Source organism: Neovison vison, chromosome 4, assembly GCF_020171115.1.
Source record: "Neovison vison isolate M4711 chromosome 4, ASM_NN_V1, whole genome shotgun sequence".
NCBI lineage: Eukaryota > Metazoa > Chordata > Mammalia > Carnivora > Mustelidae > Neogale > Neogale vison.
The window spans coordinates 158,069,533-158,093,281 of NC_058094.1; the positions used below are offsets into that span (position 1 = coordinate 158,069,533).

General features: G+C 36.5%; 1 long non-coding RNA gene across 1 annotated transcript; it reads right to left on the reverse strand.

Moving 5' to 3' along the window:
* Positions 1-21,558: 21,558 nt before the first annotated feature.
* On the reverse strand, positions 21,559-22,860 carry LOC122904029. Its single transcript, XR_006384132.1, has 3 exons — positions 22,831-22,860; positions 21,735-21,762; positions 21,559-21,612 (listed from the first exon to the last, which is right to left on the reverse strand). It is a non-coding gene; the product is annotated as an uncharacterized LOC122904029 (long non-coding RNA).
* Positions 22,861-23,749: the final 889 nt, after the last annotated feature.

Genomic DNA, 23,749 nt, shown 5'->3' on the forward strand with positions numbered 1-23,749 from the left:
TCTGCTTCGCTCTCTGACCTTCCCCTCGCTCATGCTCTCTCTCACTGTCTCTCTCTCTCAAATAAATAAATAAAATCTTTAAAAAAAAAAAAAAAGAAATAAAGAACACAACTTTTAAACAGGTAGAAAATAAGACCTGAATTGAAAAAACAGATTGATTTGTGAGCAATGTAGGTGGTCTTGCTCTGTACTTCACTGCAGGCTGCATTTTTGTTCTCTTGATAACAACTGACTTTGAACAACTGACTTGAGAAGAACTGACTTTTCTTCTGATTCTAACACAACCCACTATTACCATGAGCAGGATACTCCAGACCCTTCCTCCTAGAAGATCCAAAGAAATTCAAGAAGTTTAAGGCGGCTCTACTGTTCTGTTCTATGAAGGAGTGGGATCTTTTCAGCTGTGAAGCCTGTTTTTGAACCTCTATCTCTTAGGTGTGGTGCTGACTCTGCACTCTGTCTTTATTAGACTGATAGAGTCCCTGGGGGGCTTAGTGGAGAGCCCATTGCCTGGGAGCTCAACAGTTGACCACCAGAGGTCAACTGGCTAACACAGAGTCCCCAAGCACCTTCCAGACCATCCATCTAGAAGGGTGTGGATAAGATCTCTTTCCACCAGCTATAACCTTGGAACACTGCCTTATGTGTGTCAAGCCAGGTGTCAAACTCCTAGGCAGGCAAGTTCAGAGCAAAGTGTTATCAGAACTGTTAACAGGCCCTTGAAGGGCCTCTCCATGTGGCTTTTCAAGGGCCTGTCCTGGCCCTATTTTTGTCCTCGATAAAGAGCCCCGTTTAATACACATGTGTGAGTGGGTTGCCTATAACTGTGGGATGAAGTGATGTCACTCTTCTACTTGGGTTCTGCTGTGTGCTTTGCTGTCCTTGCCAACAGGGCTCTGATGTCTTGGCTTTTGGATGAGAGTTTGTACTTCATGTTTAGTGGCTGGAAGATGGTGTCATTTTCATCCTTGCTTCCACAACATTTGCCAACGGTTCCTTTGGATTTGGGTATCTTATGGTCACTTTATTTGGTGTTCAGCCACTCTTCATGAAAGCTTGTCTGTGTGTGGATAACAGTTGAAGAAATATGTAGGCTGGCAGTAGGAAGGGAGATGATGGAGTAGTTAGTATCCAATTCTCATTGTTTCACATGTCAAAATCCTTTCTTCAACATAGTGTATATGTGCATATATTAGTCTAAAGGGGCAGTAGAATGGCAAAGCCTGCTTAGGACATGAAATTATAGTCACCATGTGACTTAAATGAATTTTTCTTATGAAATAAAGTTGAATATATATTTTTTAAGAAGAAATAAAGGGGATTAACAAATAGGATCTCAATTAAGAAGGCAAGAATAGAGGGGGAGAAAAAGCATAGAGAAAAATGACAAGTAGAAAGCACATTTAAGATGGAAGAACTAAATCAATAATCACGATAAATATACATGGTATATAATAATCACATTAAATATACATGGAATTTGTCAATTAAAAAGGGACAATAAGGTTAGATTGTAAATTCTGCTATATGTTGTTAAGACAAAATACAGAAAAAATAAGGACAGGGAAACTTGAAAAGAACAGAAATAGATATACTATGCACATGTTAATTTTTTAACTGATACAGTTTTATTAATACCAAATAAAAGAGAAATGATAAAGGAGAAAGAGGAACACTTATAATGATATAAGATGAAATTCAGGAAGAAGATAAAAATATTCTAAATTTACAAACAGCTCATAACATAGCCACAAAATACATAATGTAAATATTGACAGAAGTAGAGGGAAAACTGGACAAACTCATCATCATAATGAAAGATTCAATGAACTTTAGGTTAAGAAAACAAATAATTACTAAAAGTACAGATGATTTGAATGACACAATTAACAAGTTTATATAGAACCTTGAAACATACAGTTAGAGAGCAATTTCCTCTCAACAGAAAATAAAATCAGTCTCATGGACAAAAAGCAAGTCTCAAGAGATTTCAAAAACTGTTAGCATTCAAATTTTGTTACCTGACCATGATATCGAAAGTTCACAAATAAAGACAAAAACGTAAATTTCTATATGTTTGGAAATTAAGACAACAAATATTTTTTATACAATAATTTTATTTAATAATAAATTTTAAAATCAATTATAGGGGCACCTAGTGGCTCAGTCAGTTAAGCATCTGACTCTTGATTTCAACTCAGATCCTGGGATCAAGCTCTGCATAGTGCTCCGTGGTCAGCAGGGAGTCTGCTTAAAGATTCTCTACCTCTCCCTCTATCCCTGCTCTCAGACTCACTTTGTCTAAAATAAATTAATTTTGAAAAATAAAAATAAAGATAAATTATAATGACAACTATAATGTATTTAGAACTGTATGATAAAAATATAGCATATCAAAACCTATGAGAAGTTATCATTCAAAGGAAATTAACGTCTTTAAATTCTTGTGGCAAAAAGAAGGCAGACTGTGAATTGATGATACAAGGAACCAAATTTACCAGTTCAAAGAGAAATAACAGAATAAAAACCCCCAAAGGATAATATATTTTATAAAAGTACACATCAATGAGCTAGGGAAAAAATAGTTGAGTCTTCTTAGAAAGAATAATAAGACAGACAACCTCTGTTGAGACTGACCAAGAAAAAAATGAAAAAAGGTACAAATAATATTATAAGAAAAGTGGTATATATCTTATCTATACATATAAAAAGAATTAAAAAGTTATGTGACCATGAAGAACATGATATAACATAAATTTGAAAATAAAAATGAAATTAATAAATTCTTAGAAAATATATTTGTAAAATTCATATAGAATGCAAAATCTGAATAGTCAGTGACATTTAAAGACCTTAAATCTCCCCACTGGATAAAAAATCAAGCTCATATGATTTTACAGTCAATTTTCAAGGATCAAACATTTCCTGAAAATTAAAAAAAAAAAGATAAAGCTCCTAAACTCATTTTAATATAACAAAGTGAGAATATAGTGTGAATAAGAGTAAAGGCAGAAGCCCATCTCACCAATAAGTATAGATTAAAAATCCCAGAAGCCCCTCATTGCCTCAGTTGGTGGAACATGGGAATCTAGATATCCCAGGTTATAAGTCCAAGCCCTATGTTGGTTATAGAGATAACTTAAAAAATATTAAAAAGAGAAAAATCCTGAACAAAATATTAGCAAACCAAATTCAGCAGGATTTATAAAAACATATATCATATCAAGCTAGGATTATCCTAGGGATGCAAAAGTAGTTCCACATATGAAAATCAATTACTGTATTCACCATATAAACAAATTAAAGGAAGAAACCACTTGAAAAAAATCAACACATTCAAGATTTAAAAAGAAACAAAATGATGTAACTCTTAGCAAAGTAAGAATAAAAGAAATTTTCTTAGCCTCATATCCACCAAAACCCTAAAACAAGCATCTTTCTTATGGTAGAACATTAAAAGCATTCTCTTTTAAATTAGGAATTATGGGCACCTGGGGGCACAGTCAGTTAAGGATCTAGTTTTGGCTAAAGTCTAATCTCAGGATTATAAAATCAAGCCCATGGGGCACCTCGCTTAGTGTAGAGTCCGCTTGGATTTCTCTCTCCCTCTTCTGCCCTCCCCTCTGTGCTCTCCCTCTCTCACTGAAATAAATTTCTTAAAAAATTAGTAACTAGACAAAGATGCCTATTACCTCTGCTCACATTCAAAATAATACCTACATAGAAAGGTTTAAAAAAAAAAAGTGCAGGGAGTAAAAGGGCTGCCAAGAAATATTCAGAACTGTTTAGCCTACCAGAGAGGCAGTAAAGCTATTGGTTGAACATGAAGTTTAGACACCAACTGCCGAGTTTTAAATCCTGCCTTCTAGGTTAAAATGACGATTTGTGACTTTAATGTCTTTGTGACACCGTTTCCTTATTTGTAAAATGGGGATGAAAAATAAACCTGTTTCATAGGGCTACTTGGATAATTAAATAAATATTTATAAAGTGTTTGGAACAGTGCCCAGCACATAGTAAGCATGCTATATATAAGCGTTTGTTTCAAAAATAATAAAATAAATTATATCCACAGACAAATTAACAAGAGAGTTTTGTAAGGTCTTGTAACATTGATGGATATAGGATCAATCTACTAATATCCATTGCATCTCAATATATGAGCCAATACAGAATTTATAAATTAGAAAACAGGTACTATTTACAATAACAACAAAAATATAAAGTAATTATAAATAAATTTAACGGGGCGCCTGGGTGGCTCAGTGGGTTAAAACCTCTGCCTTTGGCTCAGGTCATGATCTCAGGGTCAGCATTGGGCTCTCTGCTCAGCCTCTCTCTCTGCCTGCCTCTGTGCCTACTTGTGATCTCTGTCTGTCAAATAAATAAATAAATAAAATCTTTAAAAAAAGAAAGAAAGAAAGAAATTTAACAAGGAAATATAAATTGTTTATGGAAATCTTTTAAAATCTGACAGAAAGACATTAAAGAATCTAAATAAAAATAAAGCTAATATGTGGTATATAAAGATATCCATCTTCCCAGAGTAATATATAAAATTTCAATCAAAATCAACAGAGTTAATTAAAATTTTTTCTGAAAGTTGTATGATAATATAGAAATCCAAAATAGCTAAGATTTTCTTAAAGAACCACAAGAAGGAGAAAGACTCACTAGTAATTAAACAGGGTATTATTGGCTCAGGAATAAATAAATCAACCAGTGGAGTAGATTAGAGAACCTCAAAACAGACCCTACACACTTATGGAGACTGTGCAGGTAACAAAATCAGTTTTGTAGATCTATAAGAAAACAGTGGTTTTTTTCAATAAATAACGCTAGGACAGTTTGTTATCCATATGGAAAAAAATAAAAGTGGATTCTTACCTCATTCTATCACAAAAATCAATTCCAGGTAAATGAAGAACTTAAATGTGAGAAGCAAAGCATTCTAGCATTAAGAGAAATTCAGAAGAATATCTTTCTGATCTCGAGGTTGGCAAGGATTTCTTAAACAAAATACAAATAGTGTTAACCATGAAAAACTTAAGACATTTAACTACATTAAAATTACTGTTCTGTTAACTACAAGACACATAAGTAAAGATAAAAGATAACTGTAATCTGGGAGAAGATAATTGCAGTACATTTCACCACAAATAGATTAGAAATAGGATATAAGATCTAAGAGTCTTCAATGGAATCAACAAGAAAGCACAAATATCATAATAGAAAACTGAGCAAAAGGCTTTAAGAGGCATTTCATAAATAAAAAAGCATAATGAATGAATGCATAAATATATTCATAACCTCAATAAAAGCAGGGAAGTGCAAATTAAGATGACAATCCGATATGAATTAGTACCTATAGAGCCTAAAGAAGTCTGGCAACATCAAGTACTGGTAAGCATATGAAGTATCTTAGGTCCACCAGCAAAACACGGGAAAAAAGAAATAAACGTGTGTGTGTAACTTTACATATTTAAAGAGATTTGTTACAAGGAATTAGCTTGTGTGATTATGGAAGCTGGGAAGTCTCATGACCTTCTGTCTATAAGCTGGTGACCCAGGAAAACTGGTGACACAGTTTCAGTCCAAGTCCAAAGGCCTGAGAACCAGGAGAGCCAGTGTGGGTAAGTCTCAGTCCAAGGAAAAGAAAAAAAAAAAAAAAATACAAAAATACCCACAATGATGTCTCATCTCAATAAGTCAGGCGAGGAGAGCAAATTCTCCCTCACTGGCCCTTTTTGTTCCATTTAGCCCCCCAAGAGATCTCTATCTACTCTGGAGAAAGCAACCTTCTCTGCTCAGTTTACCAATTCAAATGTTTATTACATTCTAGAACAACCTAATAGACTCACCCAGAAATTCCATTTGACCAAATAGCTGGGTACCCAATGTCCCAGTCAAGTTTACTCATTTAGTTAACCATCACGTGAAGCAACAGGGACTCTTACACAGCTAAGAGGAGGATAAATTTGTTCGATTAGTCTAGAACACAAATTGGTGCTATCTTCTAAGTTTGAACAACCATATAACTTGCAATGTCTTTTCACTTCAGGAGTATATGCCGAAGAAAATCTTATGTGCACCAAGAGATACAAACTAGAATGGGATGTTCTTAGCACCATTCATAAAAGCAGAAAACATGGAAATAATTCAAAATGGCCATTAACAGGAGAATGGATAAATAAACTGTAATATGTTTTCATACTGGGATGTCATTCAGTAGTGAAAATCAACGCACTCCAGGGTGCCTGGTGGCTGAGGCAGTTAAGCATATGCCTTCCACTCAGGTCATGATCCCAGGGTCTTGGGATTGAACTTTGCATCAGGGTCCCTGCTCAGCAGGGAGTCTGCTTCTCCCTCTGCCCCGCTCCTGTGTTCTCTTTCTCGTGCTCCCTCTCTCACAATTTCTCAAATAAATAAATAAAATCTTTAAAAAAATAAAATGAGTAGACATCTATACTCTTAATAGAGGGGGAAAAAACAGTTTGAAGAAAAATCATTTTTATAAATTTCAAAAGTAAGCAAAATGAAACCCTATGTTCTTTACAAATACAAATATATGTGAGAAAATAATTTTAATAATAAGAAAGTGGCTTGATGAAATTCAGGAGAATGGTTAGGTTTGGGTACACAAGGGAATGAGATCTAGAAAGAATGTATAAAGAGCTTCAATGAATTGTGGATTCACTAGTTATTTATGATTAGTTTCCAAAATATGTATGTTAGGTATATTCTTTTCTACTATGGAATAATATATAATAAAAGTGTTAGGATAGTACAGAATGATATATTTCAAATACAGAAGACAAAGCTGGCTGACTGGTTACAATGATTTGAGATGGAAATAAAAGAGAACTTATATTTTTAGCTTACCTGCTTATGGGGGTGACAGTAACAAATATGAAAGATGGAAGGAAGATGATTAGTGGGGGGGATAGATTTGATTTAATATTTACTGCATTAGAATTGATTTTGAATTTTCTGGAGTATCTAACACTTAGCTAGAAATATAACTAAATTGAGAGGTCTCTATTTTGGCAGAAAATTAATTACTGCTTTGAGAATATACAATGATAAAATATGGCTGAGATGAAGATGGAAGACTATGCCTAAATTTAGGATCCATGAACTGAAAATGGAATCAATGAAGGAAGGAGAGAAAGAACCTTCAGTCTATACAAGCTCTAGGGCAGTACAGTGTCACAGAACAAAGGGATGATGCAATGGTCTGAATGTCTGTGTCCCTCCCCAAATTCATCTATTGAAGGCCTAACCCCCTAAAGATGATGGCATGAAGAAGTAGGGCTTTGGAGGAATGCTTAAATCAGAGGGTAGAACCCTTATGAATGGGATTAGTGTTTTATAAAACAGGCTCCAGAGAGATCCCCAGCCTGCCACCACATGAGGACACAGTTAAGAATTAGGCAAGCCGCAACTCAGAAGAGAGTCTCCACTAGCCCCCAACGATGCTGACACCTTGATCTTGGACTACTAGTCTTCAGAACTGTCAGATATAAGTTTCTGTTGTTTATAAATTACCCAGTCTTTTGTATTTTGTTATAGCAGCCCAAACAGACTAAAACTGGGGAAATAATTCAAGAGCCAGACGATTGCAGTCGGTCAAACACTTTAGAGAAGGCTAAGAGAATTGGGTCTTGAAATACAATTTTTCATCTGGCAAAAAGAAGGTGCAGGGGTGAAACTCAGCCACACAACAATAAATTTTTTTCCCACAACAATACATTTTAAAATAGCTATGATAAGGGGTGCCTGGGTGGCTCAATGTGTTAAGCTTCTGCCTTCGGCTCAGGTCATGATCTCAGGGTCCTGGGATCGAGCCCCACATTGGGTTCTCTGCTCGGCAGGGAACCTCCTTCCCCCTTTCTGTCACCTTAGGTCCTACCCTACTTCTAAGTCCCTTCTACTTAATTCAGTCTTACTTCTGCAGTTAGGTGATCATTTTCACTACATTACTTGGCATCTATTCATATTTGTATTTGACACCTATATTACCTATGTTGTCTTTTTTCTGTGAAAATGTGTTAACTTCCCTACTAGTTTAAAAACATACCATCCTTATTTCATGTTCTTCTAGTGACTGGCATGTAATACAATGGGCACTCAGTCAATACCCTTAGCTGATTTCTCCTTCATATCCATAATATTCCGTCCATGTAGGAAGATTAGTCAACTTTCCACAATGTACACCTAAGTCTTTTAAAACTCTAGTATTGCCTGTGAAGATTGCCTTGTTGAGTCAGGTGGGTGGCCTATTCATTCTGCCCACCACACCATGCTTCTTCCTACCTTCTAGTCACTTAGTTGCAGTTCTGTTACACTTGTGTTTATCCTGTTTCTCCTTTATACAACATGCTTCTCCAAGAAACACTGCCATCATCACACCCCACAGGATTTAGAAGAACACTCCACACACAGCAGGGACATGGTGACTGACTAATGCTGAATACCTACAAAAAGAAAAAATTTTCAGTTCATTAATTTTCTGACTCATTATAATGAAAGACATTAATTTAAAACATCTACAATTGCAATTGCTTCTAGTAAACCTAAATAACAATGTATTCATCAAAATGTAATTCGATGACCTTGGGGAGAAAGAGCAGGAAATGAAGTTGAAACAAATAAGTACCCTGCAGAGAAAACAAGCACTCCTTGACTGTGACTAATTGAAGGGAAAGAAGGCATAATTTTTTTCAGGAACACAGAGACAAAGATGAACAAAATGTTGTCTCTGGAGAAAAGAGAAAAAGAAAAACTTCAGGAGAGAAGTTGAAAAAAGATCATTAATCCTTACCCCTGTCAAAAAATTAGTAGAATATATTTTGTTGACATTAAGTAATAAAAGTGAATCTTAAGTTTAATTTACATAGAAAGTGTATAAATATCATGTATTCCAGGATCCTAATTTTACCTCTTTGCATTAGTTTGTAGTGGTTGCCGTAAGAATCACAATATATATTAACTTTTCACAGGAAATCTAGGGTTAATTTCGAATTGATTCATGTAAAATGTAGAAATCTTGCAAACTATGAGTTCATTTACTCACCTTTGCATCCTTTTTTGCTAAAGTTGTCAAAGTATTACATCTACATACATTAGATGATAAAATGTTATAATTGCTAATGCTCTTCATCCCCCCACCCTCTGCTAAGATCTGAATTTCCATGTTTTTATTTCTTTTTACCCTGAAGAACATCCTTAATATTTATTTTTTTCAAATTGTTAAATTAAAATTCAATTAATTAACATATAGTGTATGTATTATTATTTTCAGAGGTAAATTTCAGTGATTTATCAGTCTTATATAATACCCATTGCTCACCACTGTTACCCCTTTTCCCCACCCCTCCCCCCTCCAGCAATCCTTAGATTGTTTTCTCTGATTAAGAGTCTCTTATGAAGAAAAAAAAGTCTCTTATGGTTTGTCTCCCTCTCTGATTTCATCTTTTTTTATTTTTTCCTCCTTTCCCCTATGATTTTTTGTTTTTTAATTTCTATATATGAGCGGGATCATATGATTATTGTCTTTCTCTGATTGACTTATTATGCTTAGCATAATAGTTCCATCCACATCATTGCAAATGACAAGATTTCATATTTTTTGATGGCTGAGTAATATTACATTGTATACATATACACCACATCTTCTTTATCCATTCATCTCTCTATGGACATCTGGGTTCTTTCCATAGTATGGCTATTGTGGACATTAATGCTATAAACATTGGGATATAGTTGCCCCTTCTAATCACTACATTTGTATCTTTGCAGTAAATACTTAGCAGTCCAACTGCTGGGTCATAGGGTAGCCCTATTTTCAACTTTTTGAGGAACCTCCATATTGTTTTCCAGAGTGGCTGCATCAGCTTACACTCCCATCAACGGTGTAGGTGGGTTCCCCTTTCTCTGCATCCTTGCCAACATCTGTAGTTTCCTTACTTGTTAATTTAAGCTATTCTTACTGGTGTAAGGAAGTATTGCATTGTGGTTTTGATTTGTATTTTCCTGATGTCGAGTGATATTGAGCATTTTTTCATATCTCTGTTGGCCATTTGTATATCTTCTTTGGAGAAATACCTGTTCACGTCTTCTGCCCATTTCTTGACTGGATTATTTGTTCTTTGGGTGTTGAGTCTGATAAATTCTTTTTAGATTTTGGATATAGCCCTTAATCCGATAAGAAATTCACAATATCTTTGCCCATTCTGTTAGCTGTGTTTTGGTTTTGTCGACTGCTGTGCAAAAGCTTTTTATCTTGATTAAATCCCAGTAGTTCATTTTTGTCTTTGTTTCCCTCACCTTTGGAGACATGTCCAGCAAGAAGTTGCTGCAGCCAAGGTCACAGAGGTTGCTGCCTCTGTTCTCTTCTAGGATTTTGATGTATTCCTGTCTCACATTTAGGTCTTTCATCCATTTTGAGTCTATTTTTATGTATGGTGTAAGAAAATGGTCCAGTTTTGTCCTTCTGCATGTGGCTGCCCAATTTTTCCAAGGCCATTTGTTGAGGAGACTATCTTTTTTCCATTGGATATTCTTTCCTGCTTTGTCAAAGATTCATTGACCATAGAGTTGAGGGTCCATTTCTGGGTTATCTATTCTGCTCCATTGATCTATGTGTCTGTTTTTGTGCTGGTACCATACTGTCTTGATGATTACAGATTTGTAATAGAAGTTGAAGTCTGGAATTGTGATGCCACCAGCTTTGGTTTTCTTTTTAAACATTATTCTGGCTTTTCAGGGTTTTTTCAGGTTCCATACAAATTTCAGGATTATTTGTTCCGGCTCTGTGAAGAAAGTTGATGCTATTTTAATAGGCATTCCATTGAATGTATAGATTGCTTTAAATAGCATAGACATTTTCACAATATTTGTTCTTCCAATTCATGAGCATGGGATGTTTTTCCATTTCTTTGTGTCTCCCTCAGTTTCTTTCACGAGTGTTCTACAGTTTTCTCAATACAGATCCTTTGCCTCTTTGGTTAGGTTTATTCCTAGGTATCTTATGGTTTTTTGGTGCAATTGTAAATGGAATCGATTCCTTAATTTCTCTTTCTTCTATCTCATTGTTAGTATATAGAAATGTAACTGATTTTGTGCATTTTGTGCATATATCCTGACACTTTGCTAAATTCCTATATGAGTTCTAGAAATCTTGGGGTGGAGTATTTTGGGTTTTCCACATAAAGTATCATGTCTTTGCAAAGAGTGAGAGTCTGACTTCTTCTTTGCTGATTCAGATCCCTTTTATTTCTTTTCGTTGTCCGATTGCTGAGGCTAGGACTTCTAGTACTATGTTGAACAATAGTGGTGAGAGTGGACATCCCTGCCATGTTCCTGACCTTAGGGGAAAAGTTGTCTATTTTTCCCCATTGAGAATGATGTTTGCTGTAGGCTTTTCATAGATGGCTATTATGATATTGAGGTATGTTCCCTCTATCCCTATACTGTAAAGAGTTTTAATCAAGAAAGAATGCTGTACTTTGTCAAATGTTTTTTCTGCATCTATTGAGAGGATCATATGGTTCTTGTCCTTTCTTTTATTAATGTAGTGTGTCACATTGATTGATTTGCAAATGTTGAACGACGCTTGCAGTCCAGGAATAAATCCTGCTTGGTTATGTGAATAATCCTTTTAATGTACTGCTGGATCCCATTGGCTAATATCTGGGTGAGAATTTTGGTATCCATGATCATCAGAGATATTGGTCTGTAATTCCCCTTTTTGGTGGAGTCTTTGTCTGGTTTGGGGATCAAGGTAATGCTGGCCTCATAGAAAGAGTTTGGAAGTTTTCTTTCCATTTCTATTTTCTGAAACAGCTTCAGAATAATAGGTGTTAATTCTTCTTTAAATATTTGATAGAATTCCCCTGGGAAGCCATCTGGCCCTGGGCTCTTGTTTGTTGGGAGATTTTTGATTACTGCTTCGATTTCCTTGCTGGCTATGGGTTTGTTCAGGTTTTCCATTTCTTCCTGGTTCAGTTTTGATAGTTTATACGTCTAGGAATGCATTTATTTCTTGCAGATCGCCTAATTTGTCAGCATAAAGTTGCTCATATTATGTTCTTATAATTGTTTGTATTTCTTTGGTGTTGGTTTCATTCATGATTTTAATTTGGGTCTTTTTTCTTTTGGATAATCTGGCCAGAGGTTTATCCATCTAATTAATTCTTTCAAAGAACCAACTCCTGGTTTCATTGATCTGTTCTATTGTTCTTTTCATTTCTATTTCACTGATTTCTGTTCTAATCATTATTAATTCTCTTCTCCTTCTAGGGTTAGGCTTTATTTGTTGTTCCATCTCCAGCTCCTTTAGGTATAAGTTTAGTTTGTGTATTTAAGACTTTTCTTGTTTCTTGAGAAAGGTCTGTATGGCTATTTGCTTCCCTCTTAGAACCACCTTTGCTGCATCCCAAAGGTTTTGAATAGTTTTGTTTTCGTTTGCATTTGTTTCCATGAATTTTTTAAAATTCTTCTTTGATTTCCTGGTTGGCCCATTCATTCTTTAGTAGGATTCTCTAACCTCAATGTATTTGAATATTTTCCAAATCTCCTCTTGCATAGGTTCAAGTTTCAAAGCACTGTGGTCTGAAAATATCCAGGGAGTGATCCTAATGTTTTAGTATCAGTTGAGACCTGATTTGTGACCCAGGATGTGATCTATTCTGGGGAATGTTCCATGTGCACTAGAGAAGAATGTGTATTCTGTTTCTTTAGGATGGAATGCTCTGAATATATCTGTGAAGTCCATCTGGTCCAGTGTATCATTCAAAGTCCTTGCTTCCTTGTTGACCTTCTGCTTAGATCATCTGTCCATTGCAGTGAGAGGGTAGTGTTAAAGTCCCCTACTATTATTGTATTATTATTATTATTATTATTTTTTTTTTTTAAAGATTTTATTTATTTATTTGACAGAGAGAAATCACAAGTAGACGGAGAGGCAGGCAGAGAGAGAGAGAGAGAGAGGGAAGCAGGCTCCCTGCTGAGCAGAGAGCCCGATGCGGGACTCGATCCCAGGACTCTGAGATCATGACCTGAGCCGAAGGCAGCGGCTTAACCCACTGAGCCACCCAGGCGCCCTATTATTGTATTATTATTGATGTCTCTTTAATTTTGTTATTAATTAGCTTATATAATTGGCTTCTCCTACATTAGGGACATAAATATTTACAATTGTTAGATCTTCTTGTTAGTCAGACCCTTTAATTATGATATAGTGTCCTTCCTCAACTCTAAATACAGACTTTGTTTTAAAATTTAATTTGTCTGATAAAAGGATTGCCACCCCAAGCTTTCTTTTGGTGTCCATTAGCATGATAAATGGTTCTATACCCCCTTACTTTCAATCTGGATGTGTCTTTGGGTCTAAAATGAGTATCTTGCAAACAGCATATCCATTGATCTTGCTTTTTTATCCAATCTGATACTCTGTGTTTTTTGATTGGGACATTTAGCCCATTTACACTCAGAGTAACTGTTAAAAGATATGAATTTAGTGCCATTGTATTACCTGTAAAGTCACTGTTACTTTATATTGTCTCTGTTCCTTTCTGGTCTATGTTACTTTTGGACTCTCTCTTCACTTAAAGGAAACCTTTTAATATTTCTTGCAGGACTGGTTTAGTGACCACAGATTCTTTTAGCTTCTGTTTGTCATGGAAGCTTCATATCTCTCCATCTACTATGAAAGACAGCCTTGTTGGATAAAGTATTCTTGGCTGCATATTTTTCTCATTTAGCACCCTGAATATATGATGCCAGTCTTTTCTGGCCTGCCAGTTCTCTGTGGATAGGTCTTCTGCCATTCTAATGTTTCCACCCTTGACTTTACAGACCTCATGTCCTGAGCTGCTTTCAGGATTTTTTCCTTGTCTCTGAGATTTGCAAGCTTTACTATTATATGTTAAGGTGTTGACCTATTTTTATTGATTTTGAGAGGGGTTCTCTGTGCCTCCTGGACTTGAATGCCTGTTTCCTTCCCCAGGTTAGGGAAGTTCTCAGCTATAATTTGCTCCAATGTACCTTCTTCCCCTCTTGCTCTTTCCTCTTGTTCTGGGATCCCAATTTTTCTAATATTGTTTCATTTTATGGATCTCTTATCTCTCCAATTCTCCTCTTGTGATCTAGTGGTTGTTTAGCTCTCTTTTTCTCAGCTTCTGTATTTCTATCATTTTGTCTTCTATATCACTAATTCTCTCTTTTGCTTCATTTATCCTCACAGTTAGAGCCTCCATTTTTTTATTGCATCTCATTAAAAGCCTTTCTTATTTCAACTTGATTAGGTTTTACTTCTTTTATTTCTCAAGAAAGGGATTCACTAGTGTCTTCTGTGCTTTTTTTCAAGCCCAGCTAGTAACTTTATACTTGTATTTCTGAACTCTAGTTCCAACATCTTACTTATGTCCATACTGATTAGGTCCCTGGCAGACAGTGTTGCCTCTTGTTCTCTTTCTTGAGATGAGTTTTTCTGTGTTGGGTTCTTGTAGAAAGTGGTTGCTTTTATATTTGTAGAATAGCAGCAATTGTTTTCTTATATCTCCCGTTGAATTCATGGGCATTCAGAATGATATGGTAACTATCTAGATGAATTTCTGGGACCAGACAAAACTAAGGTCTTCTACTCTTCCATCTTGAACTCTTCCTTTCTAAATATTTCTTGTAGAGCATGACCACTGTCAACACATTCCTTTAGTTTTCTTTATTTGAAGATATATTTTATTTCACCTTTATTCTTGTAAGAACACTTTCACAATATAGAAATTCCGAATTGATATGGTTTTCTTCCCCTCTCCCCTCCAGAACTTTAAAGATGATGTTCTACTGTCTTCTGGTCTCTATTGTGTTTATGATGAGAAGTTGACAGTCATTCAAATCATAGTTCGCTTATAGACAGTGCATCATTGTTTTCTGACAGTTTTCAAAATATTGTTTCTTTTCTGAAATTTGATGACAATGTACCTAAGTATGTGTAATGCAACTCTGATGATAACTAGCCAGATTTGGGTCAGACTTCACAAGTTAAGGACAAAATCCTCCCCTCACTTCAGAAATTAGATACAATTCCAAGGTTCCTAGGCCACAAATGCCTCTGAATAACTAGCTATAAATTCAAGCATTCCCACTACCCATAAAATTCTATGATTCACTAGAATGATTCATAGAGCTCATGAAAGCACCAAATCTGTAATTGTAGTTTTATTATAAAGGATATAAATCAAGACTAACCAGGTGAAGAGACCCAAAGAGTGAAGTCTCAGAGGGTGCCCAAAGCAAAGTTTTTGTGTCCTCCAACACCTCACCTTCCAGGTACACTATGTCTAATTACCAATCAGGAAATTTCACCTTAGCCCCCAGAGTTTGTTTGTTTGGATTTGTTTTTGTTTTTGTTTTTCTGTACCATTCTGTTTTTTTAAAAAATTATTTATTATTATTTTTTTTATAAACTTATAATGTATTTTTACCCCCAGGGGTACAGGTCTGTGAATCGCCAGGTTTACACACTTCACAGCACTCACCATAGCACATACCCTCCCCAGTGACCATAACCCCACCCCCCTCTCCCAACCCCCCTACCCCCAGAAACCCTGTTTGTTTTGTGAGATTAAGAGTCACTTATGGTTTGTCTCCTTCCCAATCCCATCTTGTTTCATTTATTCTTCTCCTACCTCCCAAACCCCTCATGTTGTATCTCCACTTCCTCATATCAGGGAGATCATGTGATAGTTGTCTTTCTCTGATTGACTTATTTCACTAAGCATGATACCCTCTAGTTCCATCCATGTCATCACAAATGGCAAGATTTCCTTTCTTTTGATGGCTGCATAGTATTCCATTGTGTATATATACCACTTCTTCTTTATCCAGTCATTTGTTGATGGACATCTAGGTCCTTTCCATAGTTTGGCTATTGTGGACATTGCTGCTATAAACATTCGGGTGCACGTGCCCCTTCAGATCACTACGTTTGTATCTTTAGGGTAAATTCCCAGTAGTGCAATTGCTGGGTCATAGGGCAGTTCTATTTTCAACTTTTTGAGGACCTCCATGCTGTTTTCCAGAGTGGCTGCACCAGCTTGCATTCCCACCAACAGTGTAGGAGGGTTCCCCTTTCTCTGCATCCTCGCCAGCATCTGTCATTTCCTGACTTGTTAATTTTAGCCATTCTGACTGGTGTGAGGTGATACCTCATTGTGGTTTTGATTTGTATTTCCCTGATGCCGAGTGATGTGGAGCACATTTTCATGTGTCTGTTGGCCATCTGGATGTCTTCCTTGCAGAAATGTCTGTTCATGTCTTCTGCCCATTTCTTGACTGGATTATTTGTTCTTTGGGTGTTGAGTTTGCTAAGTTCTTTATAGATTTTGGACACTAGCCCTTTATCTGAGAAGTCATTTGCAAATATCTTCTCCCATTCTGTCAGCTGTCTTTTGGTTTTGTTAACCGTTTCCTTTGCTGTGCAAAAGCTTTTGATCTTGATGAAATCCCAATAGTTCATTTTTGCTCTTGCTTTCCTTGCCTTTGTTAGCCCCCCGAGTTTTTACTAGAGTTTCATTACATAAGCATGAGTGATTGAATCATTGGCCACATGATTGAATTCAATTTCCAGTCTACCCTGCCCTCTCCAGATGTTGGGCTCACATCAAATAACTCAAAGCCCCAACCCGGTAAATTACATGGTTAGTCATTCTGGTGTGGCCAGCACCCATCCTGCATCATTTCATTAGCATATACTCAGATATAGTCCCAGGATTCCATCATAAATAACAAAGATATTCTTATCATTCCAGTAAATTTCAAAGATTTAGAGGTTATCTCCTAAGAACTAGGGACAAAAGCCAGTCAATTCTTTATAACAGTGTGATTTTCTTTGTATTAATCTTATAGGGGTTTGTTGTGATCCTTGAATGTGTAAATTTATATCTTTCACCAAATTTGGGAAATAATCGGCCATGTTTTCCTTAGATACTCTTTCTGTCCATTCTTCCTCTCTCTCGTCTTCTTCTGGGATTCGAATTACATACATCTTAGACGTTTTTTTTTTTTTAAGATTTTATTTATTTGTCAGAGAGAGAGAGAGAGAAAGAGAGTACAGTCAGAAGAAGCAGCAGGCAGAGGGAGAAGCAGGGCTCCCTGCTGAGCAAGGAGTCTGATATGGGATTCAGTTCCAGGATGGTGGCTGGTAATCTGAGCTGAAGACAGACATTTAACCAACTGAGCCACCCAGGGGCCCTATCTTAGACTTTTTGATGGGGTCCTTGAGGCCTTTTTAATTTTTATTTCAACATTTTTTGTGCTCTTCAGATTAGAGTCAGGTTCTTTTGACCTATCTTCAAGATTGCTGATTCTATTTTGTTATCTGCATTCTACTGTTAAGTTCATCTGGTGAGTTATTATTTCAGGTATTACATTTTTTTTAGTTCTAGAATTTCTGTTTGCTTTTTTATAGTTTCTATTTCTCAGTTAGAATTCATGTATTTCATTGATGATGCATGTATTTTCTTTTATGTCATTAAATAGGTTGATAATAATCACTTTTAATCTCTGTCTGCTAATTACAACACCTGGGACATTTCTAAGTTGATCTCTGTTGATTGTTTTTTCTCTCAAAAAATGAGTTACATTTTCATACTTTCAATACCTAAATAATGTTAGGGCTTTTTTGTTTGTTTTGTTTAGTTAGCATTCAACTGAATTGACTGGGCTCAAATATCAGGTTAGTTCTTTTAAACCGGGCTTGATTTCCTTAAGTTTGTCCTATTTAAGCACTGTTCAGAAGTCAACAAGATATATATAAAAAGAATTTAGAGACTCCCTTCTCTGGCTCCCTCTTTCCTTTGATTTCCCTTTTACTTTCTAGAAATTGTACCTATCCCAAAATCTGTCTCTTACTCTTCAAGCCAGAAAAACCTGAAGCCAAAAAACCTGTTTTGTATGACTTTTTGCCAACTTGCAGGGAGGAAATAGAGGACTGCCTTTACGCCAGAAACTTAGAATTCTGAGTACCTCTCTTCTTACAAATGCCAACTTCCCTCTAGAATCTCCTTACTTTTGGTCACTCTCCAATGCCAATGTTTTTGGGTTGTTTGTTCTTTATCTTTCACTAAGAGTTTATCTTTGTTATATGTAGGAGAGTCAGTCTGACAAGAACAACTCATACAAGCACCTCTCTATGGCACTTACTTTGTAGGCTTAGAAAACAGAAAAAGAGGTGTTTCCCTGTGCACTGGAACTGGGGTTTGTCACCATGAGAGTGGAGTTGTAGTAAGATAGAGGTTATAGGACAATTTCCTCAAGTGTAATAAATATCATTAGATTGAATTCATTGGAGTGACACCCAGTGTTAATCAAAATTCTGTATTGTAAAAGAAATGTTATAACTTTTCACCACATTTTAAGGAATTTTCTAGCAAAGTCCTAAAAATGGAGGTTCCTAAAACATGTTCTATTAAGTATCTTAAAACTGAAATTAGCATATGCACATATTTGCAAACAGATAATCTAATATGAATGTTTATTTCTAAAGTTAAAATAACATATACAGGGGTGCCTCAGTGGCTCAATTGGTTAAGTACCAGCCTTTGATCAGGTCATGATCCCAGGCTCCTGGGATCAAGCCCCATGTCTGGCTCCCTGCTCAGGGGAGAGTCTGCTTCTCCCTCTCCCTCTAACCCTCTCCCTATTCATGCTCTCTTTCTTTCTCTCCCGAATACATAAATACAATATTCTAAAAAGTAACATATTATTACTTCTTTGGATCATAGAATTGAGAGTATTGTTTTCCTTTTGTTTGAGCTATATTGCTCAAACAAAAATAGTTTGAGCTATATTGCTTTATAATCAGAAAAGAGTGGTTGTGAAATGGGACATTCTTTTCTTAAATTTTTTTGAAGATTTTATTTATCTATTTGACAGAGAGAGAGTGAGAAAAGGAACACAAGCAGGGGGAATGGGTGAGGGAGAAGCAGGTTTCCTGCTGAGCAGGGAGCCAGACACAGAGTTCAATCCCAGGACCCCAGGATCATGACCTGAGCCAAGGCAGATGCTCAGTGACTGAGCCACCCAGGTGCCCCATGAAATGGAATACATTCTAAAGACATTTTATTCATATTAAAGTATTTTAAAATTTTTATTTTTTTGAGTAGGCTCCTTGCCCAATGTGGGGGTTGAACTCACAAGATTAAGGGATGAAGAGTTGCATGCTCTACCGACTACCAAACACCTCTAAAGCATTTTAAAATTCTACCTGTTTTTCTCATAGACTGTATAATCAATGTTCATCCATATCACTAGAAATTCTTTTTTTTTTAAGATTTTATTTATTTATTTGACAGAGATAGAGATCACAAGTAGGCAGAGAGGCTGGCAGAGAGAGAGGGGGAAGGAGGTTCCCTGCTGAGCAGAGAGCCCAATGTGTGGCTCGATCCCAGGGCCCTGAGATCATTACCAAGCCAAAGGCAGAGGCTTAACCCACTGAGCCACCCAGGTGCCCCCAGAAATTCTATGGAGTCTATGGACTCCATTGAAAATAATACTAAAATAAAAGCAAATTCTGAGCTATTTGCAATTAATTTCCTCACTAACCTTATAACCTTATATCCTAAAATCTTTAAGCGGTGAAAGGATTGAAATGCTTAATTTTTTAAAAAAATATTTTATTTATTTATTTGACAGACAGAGATCACAAGTAGGCAGACAGGCAGGCAGAGAGAGGAGGAAGCAGGCTCCCTGCTGAGCAGAGAGCCCGATGTGGGGCTCGATCCCAGGACCCCGGGATCATGACCTGAGCCGAAGGCAGAGGCTTTAACCCACTGAGCCACCCAGGTGCCCCTGAAATGCTTAATTTTTAAAGGAAAAAATGTTACATGTAAGAAAATGTTCATAATAATATAAGCAAATTTTTTAACGATTTATTTATTTATTTATCAGAGAGAGAGAGAGAGAGAGGGCATAAGCAGGGGGATAGGAAGGCAGAGGGAGAAGCAGCCTCCCTGCTAAGCAAGGACCCCCAATGCAGGCCTTGATCCCAGGACCCTGGGATCATGACCTAAGCCGAAGCAAATGATTAACCCACTGAGCCACTCAGGCATCCCAAGCAGATGTTTTGAAAGCATGAGTAGTAACCTTTCAACCTTTTACTTGTACTTAAAAGTTAGCAATGATTTCTAGATCTGAAGAACAATTTAGGCTTTAAAGTTCTTCCCAACAAGGAGAATGTTTTTTTGAGCTTTAAGAGGAAGTGTTACATATAAGTTCAAGCCCCACATTGGATATAGAGATTACTCAACATTAAAAATAAATCTTAAGGAAAAAAAAGAATAACTATCACAGGTTGGGTTCTCCAGGAAGCAGGTTCTGTGATAGCATTTTGGGGGCAGGATGTTTGTTAAGGAGTGCTTTTGGGATCAACACCTGTAGGATGGAGGGAAAGGAAGCAGGGTTGGGAGGAGAGAGAAGTTGAGCTGTAATGCATTTCTACTTATTAATGAAGTTCTCAGTGAACACTATGGGAAGTGCTAAAGCTGAAATGGCCCATCCGAGTTTCATTTGTTTTACCTCGTGTATTTGTTTAGACCCACACTTGAATTCAGGAAACTAAATGATAGCCACAAGGAACCCCCCGCCCTCAAAAAATCCTTTCTTTTACATGTAGGTGGATGTTCAGGGAGAAGAGAAAGACCAAGAATATTTACAAATAGGTAATTATGACTACCTCATACAATTTATAATTTTGTCTCTATTACACTAATAAGAAGAGGACATCATATTTTGGAATTTCCCTATTAGATGTAGCAGGTTTTGTTAGGGGTGATTGGGATCTAGATTCATCTGTGAATTCTGAAATAATTGATACAGAGAAACTTTCTGGAACTATTTTGTAGGCTACAACTATTGAGTTCCTGTACACTCTACTGGGTGGAGATAAACAACTTGATGCTTAGTCCTTTTTAGATTAGAGGAAGTATGTTTTAAAACCCATACCTTATGTTAATTTTTAGCTAGAATCCATGAGTAGCATAGCATATTGAGTCGTCTACATATAATTGTTTGGAAAAGTTACCATTTAAAAGACCTAAAGTGGTTTGTATATCATCAAGAACACAGCCCGTAAAAAATAAATAATGACTAACGGATTACTACAGGCCAGGCAACACCATGGTAACTTTTAGGGTAGAAAAGCTAAAGGACAATTTTAGAGCTCAGGGGTTTAGATGTTTACCATAATGATGGACCAGCTTCCTGAAGGGGAGGATTACAGAAAGAATGTATGTTAGTATAGGAGACACTGAGAGAACTGTTAGAAAAGGGAATTACAGAATTATTTGTCATTTGTAATCACTGTGATTCTAAACAATCCAGATTCACATTACAATCTAGACATAGAAGTCTTCACAGTAAATATGTATAAGCTTCTATAAGTTTCTGGAGTATATACTGGGAATATAACTGTGATAATATCAATACATTTCATTATTTTTTATAAAGTAAAATCACCATACTCTTCATCCAACAAGGATTTGATGAGCACTTCTTATCAGGGGCTGAGCTAGGTCTTGGGGTTTCAGTGATAAACAAGTAGACAAGGCTCTAGAGGAGGGAGATGGACAACAAACATGTAAACAAATAAATAAACAGAAGGGATTGTTGCAGATAGTGGGCAAGTGTTACAAAGATAATAAAATAGAACGTGACCGAGAGGTGAGTGTTACCTTGGACATGCTGGTTCCAGAGATATTTCTGAAAAGATGACATTTAAAAATTTTATTATTAACATGTAATGTGTTATTTGTTTCAGAGATACAGGTCTGTGATTCATCAGTCTTATACAATACACAGCCCTCCCCAATGTCCTCATCCAGCCACCCCATCCCTCCCACTGCACCCTCCCCCAACTGACTTCAGCAACCCTCAGTTCTTTTCCTGATATTAAGAGTCTCTTACGGTTTGTCTCCCTCTCTGATTTTATCTTGTTTCATTTGAAAAGATGACATTTTATGCTGGGACTGAAATGATAAGAGTTGGCCAAGAAGATAAGAAAAGCTAGCTAGGGGGGCTGTTGGGTGGCTCAGTTATAAGGGACTGCCTTCAGCTTGGTCATGATCCCAGGTTCCTGTGTAGGCTCCCTGCTCAGCAGGAGGCCTGCTTTCTCTCTCCCACTCCCCCTGCTTGTGTTTCTGCTGTCACTGTCTCCCTGTCAAATAAATAAATAAAATCTTTAAAAAGAAGAAGAAGAAGAAGAAGAAGAAGAAGAGCTGGCTGTATTAGAACATGCCAAACAGAGGTAACAGCTAGCAAAACTGCCTTAAAGTGGGTACCTGCTGAGTGTGTTCAAGAGAGTATCATAAGCAAATTGTTAGGGGTCAAGTCATGTGGGACCTTAAAACTTTGGATTTTATTCTCATTACAATGGGCAGATACTGGCAAATCTTAAGCTAGAAAATAAAATGATCTGACTTACATTTTCAAAGTCTCCCATAGACTCTGTGGAGCATGAACCAAAGAGGTCAAGGGTAGAAGTAGGTTTATCAGTTAGGAGGCTTTTACTATAGTCCAATAAAGTAAATAAAGGTAAGAGTGAAGGTGGTGAGAGGTTATTGGAATTGGGAAATATTTAGGAGGTTTGGTCAAACAGATTCACTGATGGATTTGTTGTGAGAAGCCAGGAAGAATGGAAACAAGATTGATGAGGTTTTTGGCTTTATCATTTATGTGAATGATGATGCTAATAACCAAGATAGGGATGACTGAGAAAAGATGATGTTATAGAAGTAATGGGAAGGGAGTACAAAAACTCCCTATACTTACATAGATGGGCTTTGCAGAAAGATCCTTGGATGACCTAAAATGGAATGAAAATTTTGTGGATATGTTCATATGGACTTTCAGTGGGAATATGCAAAAGTTTTGTCATATTCTTAAGAGAATTTGAAAAGTTAACTTTGGAAAGTAAAGTCAGGCACTTCTTAACATCTTGCTTTTCTTTTTCTTTTTCCTTTCCTTGTGCTTACAATTATGTAAAAGCAGAGAAAAAAGATAAAAGTTGTCATAAGAGAATTTAAAATATATGTAAAGTAAAGGACACATTTTAAGAGTTGGTCTTTTTTACTTCATTGAGAATATAAATATATTCAGGGCAGACCTAAAAATACTATGGATTCCTTTTTAATTTCCTTGTTATATTCAAGATCCTTTGGCGTAGGATCTTTGGTGTAGGCTATTCTGTGGTCTTCCCGGTGTCCCCTAAACAGACTTCTTCTTTGCCATGTCCAAAGAAATCTTTAACCTTGTGTTTTTTCAGCTCTCCCACTGAGGTTTCTCTTATAATCTCTTATAATCCTTTCTATAAATAGGCATTACATTAGTTGGGTTGAATCAGGAAAACAGGAAACTATGAATAGTATGGAATAAGGGACTTACTATAGATATTAGATTTAAGGGGCACCTGGGTGGCTCAGGTGATTAAACTCCAGCTCAGGTCATAATCTCATCGTTTTGGGATTGAGCCCTGCATTGGGCTCCCCGCTCAGTGGGAAGCCTGCTTCTTCCTCTCCCTCTGCCTACTGTTTCCCCTCCTTGTGCTCTCAGTCAAATAAATAAATAAAATTGTAAAAAAAAAAAAATTTAACACAATTATGAGGGAAGCTGAGGAAAGAAAGATATGAATGTGAATAGCTGGAGGATTAGAGAGAAATCACTACAAAGGATCACAGAAGGAGGTGTGAAA